The sequence below is a fragment of the Tamandua tetradactyla genome, chromosome 1 (assembly GCF_023851605.1).
Source record: "Tamandua tetradactyla isolate mTamTet1 chromosome 1, mTamTet1.pri, whole genome shotgun sequence".
NCBI classification, from domain to species: domain Eukaryota; kingdom Metazoa; phylum Chordata; class Mammalia; order Pilosa; family Myrmecophagidae; genus Tamandua; species Tamandua tetradactyla.
The window spans coordinates 5,067,026-5,080,675 of record NC_135327.1 but is presented as its reverse complement, the minus strand read 5'-3'; the positions used below and the strand labels follow the sequence as shown (position 1 = coordinate 5,080,675).

The 13,650-nt window shown below is 42.2% G+C and overlaps 1 protein-coding gene and 1 pseudogene across 21 annotated transcripts in view; one reads left to right on the top strand and one right to left on the bottom strand.

Moving 5' to 3' along the window:
- Positions 1 to 13,650, bottom strand: part of ZMYND8 (zinc finger MYND-type containing 8) — a 141,582-nt gene that overhangs the window by 45,923 nt on the left and 82,009 nt on the right. The gene's annotated exons all lie outside the window — the stretch shown is intronic.
- On the top strand, positions 7,358 to 7,573 carry LOC143689081 (phosphatidylinositol N-acetylglucosaminyltransferase subunit Y-like; annotated as a pseudogene).

Here is a 13,650-nt window from a genome sequence, read left to right as displayed (position 1 = left end):
AATCACAGAAGACCTAAATAGATGGAAGGGCATACCGTGTTCATGGATTGGAAGACTAAATATAGTTAAGATGTCAATCCTACCTAAATTGATTTACAGATTCAATGCAATACCAATCAAAATCCCAACAACTTATTTTTCAGAATTAGAAAAACCAATAAGCAAATTTATCTGGAAGGGCAGGGTGCCCCGAATTGCTAAAAACATCTTGAGGAAAAAAAACGAAGCTGGAGGTCTCGCGCTGCCTGACTTTAAGGCATATTATGAAGCCACAGTGGTCAAAACAGCATGGTATTGGCATAAAGATAGATATATCGACCAATGGAATCGAATAGAGTGCTCAGATATAGACCCTCTCATCTATGGACATTTGATCTTTGATAAGGCAGTCAAGCCAACTCACCTGGGACAGAGCAGTCTCTTCAATAAATGGTGCCTAGAGAACTGGATATCCATATGCAAAAGAATGAAAGAAGACCCATCTCTCACACCCTATACAAAAGTTAACTCAAAATGGATCAAAGATCTAAACATTAGGTCTAAGACCATAAAACAGTTAGAGGAAAATGTTGGGAGTTATCTTATGGATCTTACAACTGGAGGCGGTTTTATGGACCTTAAACCTAAAGCAAGAGCACTGAAGAAGGAAATAAATAAATGGGAACTCCTCAAAATTAAACACTTTTGTGCATCAAAGAACTTCATCAAGAAAGTAGAAAGACAGCCTTCACAATGGGAGACAATATTTGGAAATGATATATCAGATAAAGGTCTAGTATCCAGAATTTATAAAGAGATTGTTCATCTCAACAACAAAAAGACAGCCAACCCAATTACAAAATGGGAAAAAGACTTGAACAGACACCTCTCAGAAGAGGAAATACGGATGGCCAAGAGGCACATGAAGAGATGCTCAATGTCCCTGGCCATTAGAGAAATGCAAATCAAAACCACAATGAGATATCATCTCACACCCACCAGAATGGCCATTATCAACAAAACAGAAAATGACAAGTGCTGGAGAGGATGCGGAGAAAGAGGCACACTTATCCACTGTTGGTGGGAATGTCAAAGGGTGCAACCACTGTGGAAGGCAGTTTGGCGGTTCCTCAAAAAGCTGAATATAGAATTGCCATACGACCCAGCAATACCATTGCTAGGTATCTACTCAAAGGACTTAAGGGCAAAGACACAAACGGACATTTGCACACCAATGTTTATAGCAGCATTATTTACAATTGCAAAGAGATGGAAACAGCCAAAATCTCCATCAACAGAAGAGTGGCTAAACAAACTGTGGTATATACATACGATGGAATATTATGCAGCTTTAAGACAAGATAAACTTATGAACCATGTAATAACATGGATGGACCTAGAGAATATTATGCTGAGTGAATCCAGCCAAAAACTAAAGGACAAATACTGTATGGTCCCACTGATGTGAACGGACATTCGAGAATAAACTTGAAATATGTCATTGGTAACAGAGTTCAGCAGGAGTTAGAAACAGGGTAAGACAATGGGTAATTGAAGCTGAAGGGATACAGACTGTGCAACAGGACTAGATACAAAAACTCAAAAATGGACAGCACAATAATACCTAAGTGTAAAGTAATCATGTTAAAACACTGAATGAAGCTGCATCTGAGCTATAGATTTTTGTTTTGTTTTGTTTTGTTTTTACTATTATTACTTTTATTTTTTTCTCTATATTAACATTCTATATCCTTTTCGGTTGTGTTGCTAGTTCTTCTAAACCGATGCAAATGTACTAAGAAACGATGATCATGCATCTATGTGATGATGTTAAGAATTACTGATTGCATATGTAGAATGGTATGATTTCTAAATGTTGGGTTAATTTCTTTTTTTCCGTTAATTAAAAAAAAAAAGAGAGAGAAGGGGTAATTGGAGCTGAAGGGATACAGACTGTGCAACAGGAGTGGATATAAATCTCAGAAATGGACAGCACAATACTACCTAATTGTAATGCAATTACGTTAAAACATTGAATGAAGCTGCATGTGAGGTATAGGTTTTTTTTTTCTCTCTATTATCGTTTTATTTCTTATTCTGTTGTCTTTTTATTTCTTTTTCTAAATTGATGCAAATGTACTAAGAAATGATGAATATGCAACTATGTGATGATATTAAGAATTACTGATTGTACATGTAGAATGGAATGATTTCTAAATGTTTTAATTTTTTAATTAATAAAAAAAATCTCCCCATTTTAAAAAAATAAATAAATAATAATAATAACCTGAACAAGGCTTTAATTTCATAGAGGTAAGAGATGTCTTTGTAAATAAATTTGAGTACTAAATTTTTTTTTTTAATATATTTTTTTTAATTTAAACATGACACTTGGGTGTGGCCAGCACAAGAGAGGTGGGAAAAACCCTGGCTTCCCAGTGCCTGACCTGAGCTGCTCTCCACGCAGCTGGCAGAAGCCCACCTGCCCACACGTGCGGGACACGCCGGAGGACGGGAAAAGGGGCCACCGCCTTGGGGCCAGGTGGCAGCACACAGGTCCCAAGCTGCAGAACGGACCTTTGCAGCTTTCGAGAACATCTCCTGGGCCCACCCTGCACGCCCCTCCCTCTTTCCCAGTCTGTCTCACCTCACCTTCCTCACCTCCGTTCATGCAGTGTCCACCCACCTGGGCAGACAAGTCTAGTCCACCTCGCTTTCCCATTCATTCTGCAGCAAGGCCTCCATACACGCCACTCCCAAAACAGATCCCAAATCCCTCCCACCCCCACTGCACTACCCTGGTCCATGAGTCCGCGACAAGGGACAAAACCCCTACCAAGGGTGTGAACGGTGGTTCCTGGGGGGGATTAATGGGTTAAATGGCAGACCCCCCCCCCAAAAATGCCCCACGTCGTAAAGCCCAGCACCCGTGAATGTGACCTTACTTAGAAAAGGGGTTTTACAGGTGTTAATAAGGTGAGAATCTTGAGGTGACATCACATCGGACTACAATTCAGTAAATGTCTTCCTACGACAAGGGAGAAGACATAGAGACCGCGGCCACAGGGGGGCGGAGGCCGAGGCCAAGGGGGACGGAGGCTGACACCGGCCTCGGGAAGCTCCAGCTCAAACAATGCTGAGGCCGGCCGGGCAGCAGCCGCTGGCGCAGACGCTTCCCCCAGCCTCTCTGGGAGGGGCCAGCACTGCCACGAGCACCCTGAGCTCAGACTTCCGGCCCCCAGAACTACAAAGGGACCAGTCTGCTGTTTCAAGCCACCCAGTTTGTGGCGATTTAAACTAATACAGGAGGTGAACAAAAAACCTTACTCTTCTTATGTATAAGTCATAGATATGCATACAGTGTAAAAACAGACACAATAATTTTCATATTTCATGGGGGATGAGAGGGTGACATGCATTGGAGGGTGAAATAAAAGGCTGTGCAGCACCACATCCACCCGGGATTCCCCACCGAGACCCCACAGGAGCTCCCTGCTGTCCCCAGGACCTGGGACCACCCAGACCACCAGGACGGCCCCCACAGCAGCCACGGCCACAGACAAGAGAGTGGCCTTCAGCCAAACCCACCCACAGAACACCAATTCCTCTCCCACCTCATTCACATCGGACCTTTCTGTGCCTTCTTTTGGAAGGTGCTAACCTTCCAGCTGCTTCTGGAAGATGTTCCCCCTCAAGCCTTTATACTCAGTGTTGTTCCCCAAAAAAGGCTCACCCTTGTCTCCCCCCACCCCCAGCCCCGGATCGCAGAAGGTGTGCACTTCTCGATACTCAGGTCCCAGCACAAGCATCACCTCCTGGGAGAGATGATCCCGTCTAGACCGCCAAGGAGTCTCTCATTCGCTGTCTCTCTCCTGCCGTGACACCAGCCCCAGGACAGCGGGCACCCTCTCCAATATCAGATGCCACAGGCACCCACGACACGGCATGGAGCTCAGCAGGGGCCCAATATATTCACTGGACAAGCAAATACAAGATATAATTCATTGAAGAATGAGCTCTCCATCCCTCTTCTCATGATGGTGGGCATGACAACCAATAAAGAAAAGATAAAAACCAAACTAAAATGTGCTTCATACAAAGATAACAGTTGAAGCAAGCTCCTCAATATTATACAGGACTGATAAACAAGACGCGGTAAGAAAGTGATGAACAACCCAAAGAACAGATAGAACATGCAGCGTGCAAGAAAAATGCAGTGGTCAATAAATATGCAAAGAAATCTCTGGGCTCAACAGAAACGCACACCCAGATGTTATCTTTTCACGTTCATAACAACTTGTTCAAAAACAACATCTAGTATTTGAGGGCAGATGAGCAACGAGGAGCGCAGACAGTAAAATCTTCCACATGTTCCAGTGGTAGTCTTAAGAGAAGAACAGGAAGTAGCTAATAAATGTCAATCAACCAAGGAATGGCTATGACTGACTTATATATATAATAAGTAATGTGATATATATTTATATTTATGAATAGCATGGTATATATCCTATATATGGTATGGTGTATATGCATACACACACACACACACACACACACACACACATATATAAGGGTATATGCGTGTATATGTTACACCGTGCAACTCTCAGAAAGAGTGAAGCACATCCATGGGAGTTGGTACACAGTGGTCTCCATAAACAATCTGGTGGAAAAAAGAGCCAAGAAAACTTGATTGTATACAGCATGCCTCCATGCATGGAAATATTTTTTTAAAGGATACACATATTTGAGGATATACATAATCTCTTTCTAGAATCATAGTCCATAAACGGATAGCAGAGGTAATCTTAGGAGAAAAACGGCAGCTCAGAGTGTGGGGGTCAGGAGGCGCTTAAACCTCTTTCTTTACACTTTCCTATACTGCGCTAATATCGATCGGTTGTTTTATTTCATTTTAACCATATGCATGTCCTGATACTTAAAGGAGAGTCAAATTGGTGTACAGCTTATGAGCCCATTTGTCCTTACTCTATCGACTCTTATCTTACGACTGTTTTGCTGGGGCAGAAATCTTTAAAATATTTGCAAAGTTAACCGAGTTAAGGCAGACTTCTGGGAAGATGGCCAAACAGACTAGCTCAAGCTTAGCCCTGCTCCACAGAGAAGTTGGAGAAGGGACAGGAGGGCAACTGAGGTGGCCATCTGGGGGTGCGGCTGACCCGCAGAGCCTTCTCAGCACATGCGGCAGCCCTGGTTGCAGAGGCCGAGGAGCTGAGAGGTGGAAAGCTGGAGACTGGCACAAAATCGCAGAGCCCACGGGAGTGCATGGATGGGAACACGGGACTAGAAAGTGAGCCAGACCTCGTTTCTTGGGCACGCTACCCTCACCAGCGCAGCCCCGTGACTCACCCCACACCCCACACACCTGAACCCCATCACCACTCCCGTTCCCCACGCTCCAGGCGCCCCCACCCCACCAGCCCCCAGTGCACAGACCCGCCCCACACTCCCACCCCAAGGGCAGCCCAGCCCACCTCTCCTGCCCCCTCCCAAGCATTGCCTCCCCCTCCCTGCTCCCTGCAGGCTGATGCCAGCGATTAAAGGCTGCGGGCACTGATCTCCATACCCAGGCTACCCCCACACCGCCCATGGGGTCGCACAGGCTCACCTCGCCCCACCTGAGCTCCGTTTACGGCACTCTCAGGCCCACGCATGCGCATGGGCCCCCAATCACGTCATTCAGCTCTGGGAACGGCACTTTACAGCAGTCCTAGAACCACGCATGCGCCCAGCCCTCAGCCTTACTTCCCAGCTCTGAGAAAGTGCCGACCTGCGCAACCAGGTCACATCTGCCCCAGCCCAGGAAGGCGTAACGCCAACCTGCTGCCACAGATCTACGCGTGCACACAAAGGGCCCCATGCCTTAGACCAGCACACACCAGGGTTACATCCCCCAGACCAGAGCACCCTCACAGCTCCATCCTCCCTGGCCGTTTGGTGCCCACATTCACAAGCATCAACGTAACATCCCCAACCAGTGCCCATACCTGCCCTGAGACACATCACTGCACTGAGTGTTCCACCCCATGCCCTGCCCCCTGCTGTACAACCATCCCACAAACACAAGACCTTACACTACTGAAAGAAATCAACTCCCAAAGAAAATCAAGCCAAGCCAGTCATTTACATGCCACGAAGACAGGAGAAGATCTCTAAGCATATCACAATGCAGACAGATATAGCCCAGCCTAGTGACCAAATTAAAACACCTGAGGAGAACAGACGTTGGAACAACTAATCTAAGATGTCCATACAACTGTATTTAATAAAATAAATGGGACAGCAAATGACAAAAAGGAGATCAAGAAGACAGTAGAAGAGCACAGAGGAATCTGAAAGTATAAATAGAAAAACAGTGGATATCACAGAGATTAAAGACTCTGTTGACCAAATAAAAAACATACTAGAGGCACACAACACCAGATTTGAAGAGACTGAAGAAGAAAGAATAAGTGCTATAGAGGACAGGATAATTGACTTCGAAGACTCAAAACAGCAAATGGCAAAACAGATGGAAAAAACTTAATGGGAACTCAAGGAAATGACAGACAAAACAAAGCACACAAATATAAGAATCACTGGTGTCCCAGAAGGAGAAGAGAAGAGTAAAGGGCTAGGACGAGTAGTTGAGGATATAATGGGGGAAAACTTCCCAACCCTAAGGGACATAAATATATTAGTCAAAGTAGCCCAAAGAACTCCAAACAGAATAAATCCAAATAGGCCTTCCCCAAGGCACATACTAATCAGTCTGTCAAATGTTGAAGAGGAGCAGAAAATCCTGAAAGCGACAAGAGAAAAACAATGCACAACATACAAGGGAAACCAAATGAGACTGACTCACTGACTCAATGACTACCCAACCAGCACCCTGGAGGCGAGAAGGCAGCGGAATGATATATTCAAGATCCTGAAAGAGAAAGACTTCCAGCCAAGAATTCTGCACCCAGCCAAACTGTCCTTCAAAACTGAGAGAGAAGGCTCGCCTCTGCATTGTGGGGCACACCCACGCGGCCTCCGCAATTTCCCACAGGGGGCTTCACAGATCGGGAGGAGCCGCCCCACCACACCTTCAACCCGGCGCCGCTGGGGTTCTTGCGGTGCCCGCTCTCCAAGAAGCTGCTCAGATATGAAGCATCAACACGTGACTCGATGCATGAAGAGTTGGGAATAGCATTTCGAATCACTGATGCATTCCTAATATGATACCACAGGCAGCTAGGATGATACATCAAAATAAGAGGCAAGAAGAAACCGAGCGGCACTAGATGATAATTTAAAGAAAAACACACAATTAAAATCTACTCATGCTAGGTAACTTTTAAAACGCCTGGCTGGCCGGCAGGAAGTGGGAAGAATGCTTCTGTCTCTTCCTTCCTTGACCGCCCTTACTCCACTGATCTCTTTAGCAGGACTGTTCTAGTCAGCCTCTGTTGAAGAAACCTTCCCACAGGGCTGCACTAGGACAGCCAGCCCGTGCTTTTCCAGTCTGCTCTTGCCAATAACCACCCCAGTTTATGTGCTCTTCCACCTTTAGACTTGGACGGGTATTAAACTCTTCAGGCATAACTAATGCAACCAGAGCCACGATGGTATATTTGTAAGAATGATATATCTTGGGCCTTTCTCTCTGAAAGCTCAACTAGATGGAAACATTGGGGGGCATTTAGTTTGCAGGAAGACGCATTGCCTGGCATCTGTCAGGCGAAGGCCTATGGAATGCTTAAATTGCAAAAGCTTCTATTATTGTACACTTGTTCTGCCTTGTTTTTTTGAAGGTTCTAACTTGTAACAACTGCTCTCAGAAGACACATTTTGACAAGGTATTTTGTTGGGGATTAACAGCGCCAATGATTGCTATTTTCGTCTCACTTTTCGAAAAGTTAAGTCATTTGAAATTTTGTTTAAATTCAATCTCTCTGGTGAAGTTAGGGATGACTAAAATAATTCAAGTAGTGGTCAAGTAGTTTTAGAAAAATGCTTTTGAACTAGTGTTACATAAATCTTCTAGTAAAACAGAAATTTCGTGTAGTTGCAAAAGTTTTGAGTTTGGAAAATAGACTTAATTTCTCTGACATCAAATGAATACCATTGATAATAAAATAAGATGCTAATAGTTTCCCATTTAAAAAAAGAAACTGAGGGAGAGATTAAAGTTTTCACAGAAAAAGAAGTCCTGAAAGAATTTGTCAACAAGAGACCAGCCCTACAAGAAATACTAAAAGGAGTTTTGCCAGCTGAAAGAAAAAGACAGGAGAGGGAGGTCTGGAGGAGGGCAGAGAATTGAAGAGTACCACTAAGGTTAATTTAAAGAATACAAAAAGAAAGAGGGAAAAGAATATATAGATCTGATAAATAAAATGAAAAAGATAAGATGGTGGAATCAAGAAATACATTTTCAGTAATAACTTTGAATGTTAATGGACTAAACTTACCAATTAAAAGATGCAGATCGGCAGAAAGGATTAAGAAACACAATCCAGCTATGTGCTGCTTACAAAAGATTCAGCTAAATCACAAAGATAAAAACAGACTGAAAATGAAAGGATGGGAAAAGATTTTTCATGCAAGTTGTAACCAAAAGAAAGCAGGAGTAGCTGTACTAATATCGGGTAAAATATTCTTCAAATGTAAAGATATTATAAGAGACAAAGAAGGACACTATATACGAGGGTCAATTCATCAAGGAGACATAACAATCATAAATGTTTATGCTCCCAATCAAGGAGTTCCAAAGTACAGGAGACAGACACTGGCAAAACTGAAGGGAGTGATAGATGTTTCAACAATAACAGCAGGAGACTTCAATACACCACTCACCTCTATAGACAGAACAACCAGAGAGAAGATCAACAAGGAAACAGAGAAGTTAATAACTTGGGTCACTGCACCCCAAAGCATAAGGTTATACATTCTTCTCTAGTGCTCATGGAACATTCTCCAGGGTACAAAAAAGGTCTTTATAGATATAAAAATATTGAAATTATTCAAAGGACTTTCTCTGATCACAACGTTCTCGAAGCTGGATCTCAATAACCACCAAAAAAAAAAATGAGAACATTCACAAATATATGGAGATTAAATAACACACTCTTAAACAACCAGTGGGTCAAAGCAGAAATTGCTACAGTCATCAGCAGCTATCTGGAGATGAATGAAAATGAGAGTACAACTTATCAGAACTTATGGGATGCAGCAAAGGCTGTGCTGAGAGGAAAATTTGTTGCCCTAAATGCCCATATTAAAAAACAAGAAAGAGCAAAAATCAAAGACTTAACAGCAAACCTGGAGGAACTTGAGAAAGAACAGCAAAGTAATCCCAAAGCAGATAGGAGAAGAGAAATAACAAAGACTAAAGCAGAGATAACTGAATGGGAGAAGAACTGAAAGAATCAATAAAGCCAAAATTTGGTTCTTTGAGAAAAATCAATAAAATTGATGGGCCACTAGCCAGAGAGGATGCAAATAAACAAAATCAGAAATGAGAATCAGACCCTGAAGAAATAAAAAAAATCATAAGAGAATACTATGAACAGCTATATGCCAACAAACTAGACAATTTAGATGAAATGGACAAATTCCTGGAGACACACAGACAAGCTACACTGACTCAGGAAGAAATAGAAGATCTCCACAAACCAATCAGAAGTAAAAGGATTCAATCAGTCATCAAAATTCATTCCACAAAGAAGAGCCCAGGGCCAGATGGCTTCACAGGGGAATTTTATCCAACATTCCAGAAAGAACTAACATAAATCCTGCCTAAACTTTTCCAAAAATTGAGGAAAAAGGAACTCTACCTAACTTATTTTATGAAGCTAATATCATTTTTTTCTTTTTAAAAAATATTTTCATTTAGATATCCTCATGTCCCACACAGTCCATCAATCAATGGCTCACCATGTCATCATCATGTACTTGTGTATTTATTACCATGACATTTTAGAACATTTGCATCACTCTAGAAAAAGTAACAAGGAAAAAACCCAAATATCCCATACCCCTTATCCCTCCTCTTATTGACCACTAGCCTTGCAATCTACCCAATTTTTTACCTCTTACCCCCATTATCTATTTTTTTGAGGTTTTTTTATTAATTTTTTATTTATGATACATAACCACATACAAACACATTCTTATCATATATCATTCCATTCTTGTCATATAATCAATAACTCACACTATCATCACATAGTTGTATATTGATCCTTAGAACATCTGCATCAATTAGAAAAAGTAATAAAAAGAAAGCAGAAAAAAATTCATACATACCATACCCCTTACCCCTCCCCTTCACCAATCACCAGCATTTCAATCCACTAAATTTATTTAAACATTTGTTCTCCCTATTATTTATTTTTAATGCATATGTTTTACTTGTCTATCGATAAGGTAGACAAAAGGAGCATCAGACACAAGGCTCTCACAATCACACAGTCACACTGTGACAGCTGTATCATCATACAATTAGCTTCAAGAAACATGGCCACGGGAGCACAGTTACACATTTTTTCAGGCATTTCCCTCCAGCCTCTCCATTACACCTTAACTAAACAGGTGATATCTATTTAATGAATAAGAATAACCTCGAGGATAACCTCTCAACTATGTTTGGAATCTCTCAGCCACTCACACTTAAAAGATATGTACTTTTTTTTTTTTTTCATGGGCAGGCACTAGGAATCAAACCTGGGTCTCTGGCACAGCAGGCGAGAACTCTGCCACTGAGCCACTGTTGCCCACCCCTTAATATCATTTTAATAACAAAACCAGATAAAGATGCCATAAGAAAGGAAAACTACAGGCCAATCTCCCTAATGAACATAGATGAAAAAATTTTCAATAAAATATTAGCAAATTGAATCCAACAGCACAATAAAAGAATTATACACCATGTCCAAGTGTGGTTTATACCAGGGTATGCAAGGATGGTTCAACACAAGAAAATCAATTAATGTAATACGGCACATTAACAAATCGAAAGGGAAAAATCACATGATCATCTCAAATGATGCTGAAAAAGCATCTGACAAAATTTAGCATCCTTTCCTGATAAAAAAACACTCCAGAAGATAGGAATCAAAGGTACCTACCTCTATATGATAAAAGGAATATATGAAAAACCGATAGCCAGCATCATACTCAATGGCGGCTGGACAACACTATGAATGTACCAAATCATGCTGAATTGTACACTTAAAATGGTTAATTTTCATCATGTGACTCAATTCCATTTTTTTTAAATGCTAAACTGGCCAAAATGTCTAGAACATATGGGGTTAGAAAGTTGGAAAGGACATTTTATTTGTATGTATGAATGCATGAGTGTACACACACATTTATAATTTACATTAAAATGTTTTCCAAAATTCAATCCCATGCTACCAGCATATCTTCAAATTCATGTACCATTTATAAATTACAACTAGACCCCTAAGTACTGAGAAGGGTATCAAAGAACATTGCTAAGTGGAAAGAAACAGAAAGCACAGTATTTTGCCACAGAATCTATTACCTCTGTTAATTCTGCCACAAAGATTATTACATTTTATTCATCTAATGAATCTGAAGGGATACTTTTGTGGGGAACTGTATTATGTTGTTTATCCTATTATATTAAAAATTTTCAAAGGAGTATTTCACATTCAGGGGAAAATGACGTAAAATTAAATGAAAACATTGGAGAACTTGGGAGAGGAATGTTACACAACCCAAGTTTTGTCACCAGGGCTAAAATTCGTAATCGTGGTACTTTAAATAGGTAATCCTCAACTTGGGGGGGGTCGCTCTGACCCCCAAGGGACACTTGGGAGTGTCCAGGGACATTTCTGGCTGTCACAACTGTGGGGGTGGAGGGTGCAGCTGTCCATCTAGTGGGCAGAGGCCAGGGGGGTGGTGGCTAAACATTCGATAATGCACAGGACACCCCCCACCCATGCACACACAACACACAGCAAAGTAATACCCAGCCCAAAATGTCAATAGTGTTGAAGTTGAGAAACTCTGCCTTAAATAACTCTAGACATTTTAAAAAGCAAAAAGACATTTAGAAATGCTCCTTTCAACTAAAACTTTGCACGGATGCCAATCGTTTTATAAAGCCATAAATCTCACTCAAAGCAAGAACTAATTGCCTGTGAAATCAGAAACAATTTAATCAGATTTTATACTCTGAAGTACCACTCACAAGTGTGGGCTAAAACACATCATGTATTACTTACGTTTACAAAACCCTAGCCTGTGCTATTCTGACCATGAGACATGAGTCTTGGAATCAAACTAGAAAAAAAACACCCCTTCCCTCCTACAAGCCCCAGCGCTCTAGGCAGGTGGGGGTGGAGGAGTTAAGGATTCGTGTTCGGATTCCTCTATGTATAAAATGATAAAACCCTGGGACCAGCCAACGGGTTCCACGGACTTCCACCTGGAACAAGAGCTGGCACCCAGGGGCCTTGACACAAAGCACGTCTTCAAAGGGTTACTAACCAATGGGGAAAAGCATTCATAAAAAAGGTTAACTAGGGAGGGCCACAGTGGCTCAGCAGGTAAGAATGCTTCCCTGCCATGCCTGAGGACCGGGGTTAGATTCCTGGTGCCTGCCCATGTAAAAAAAAAAAGGTTAACTAAAAAAAAAATCTCCACCATCACCACCACCAGGTGATGTGTGAACAGAGCGGTATACAGATACAGTTTATGTGACACACGTAGCTCTCTTTTAAAATTCTGAGCCAATATGTAAAAGCTGCAGTGGTTCCCATTTTCAAAAATATAGATTTAAGGCTTCTCTTGAAAAGTCAGCAATCTGGCAGCACCGCACCCACCTCCCCACTCGGTAAGAAGGAGCAGGAGGGGCCCACCAGTCCCATCAGAAAAGGCAGACACCTCCACTGCTGCACTCCAAAACAGGCCCTCACCCATCACAGGGCGAAAAGCTGCATTTTTTGGTAAAGAACTGCAACACGGAGCAAATTTCAAAGGTGTATCACCCATGACAGAAGGGCAAGTTTACACATGCACGCACACACCAGCGCACACACGTGTGTAATAAGCAGCTCATCCAGGCCCACCACACCCAACAGGATGTCATGGCCACCTCACCTCATTTCTGAAAGGGGAGCCTTCTTTTGCTACTCCTTAAAAAAGAGTGTGGGAAGTTCGCCCTTCCCAGACAGTACATGGAGCTCTAAGACCCAAGGACCATTAACTCACAGGGAGGGTAAAAGCTGAGCCCGGGATTCTCACCCTCACACATATTAATGACTAACCCAGGACCCTGCAAGTAAATCTTGGCAAAGGCATCAATTCTGACCAGCAATACAAAGGGGGAACCAGAAAAAGGACTGAGAACATATACCAGTTTGGCCATTAAGATGGCAGGACTCCAGGAGCCCGTGAGAAAAAGGGCTCTGGCCAAGCAAAGTGCTTCTTCGAAAGTCAAATCCAGCCCTACAGAGCACAAACAAAAGGCAGGCTTCTAAACTCTCACCTAAGTTTTACTTTTAGTGGCTTATTTATTTCACTTATTTGTGGGTTTACATGGATGGTTGTAAAAGGTTCATGGTTTAAAACTACTTCTGTGTTTTTCCTATCAAATGAAAATCCTTCTTACATGATTCTGGATAAATTGCAGCCTCATCACAATTATATCAT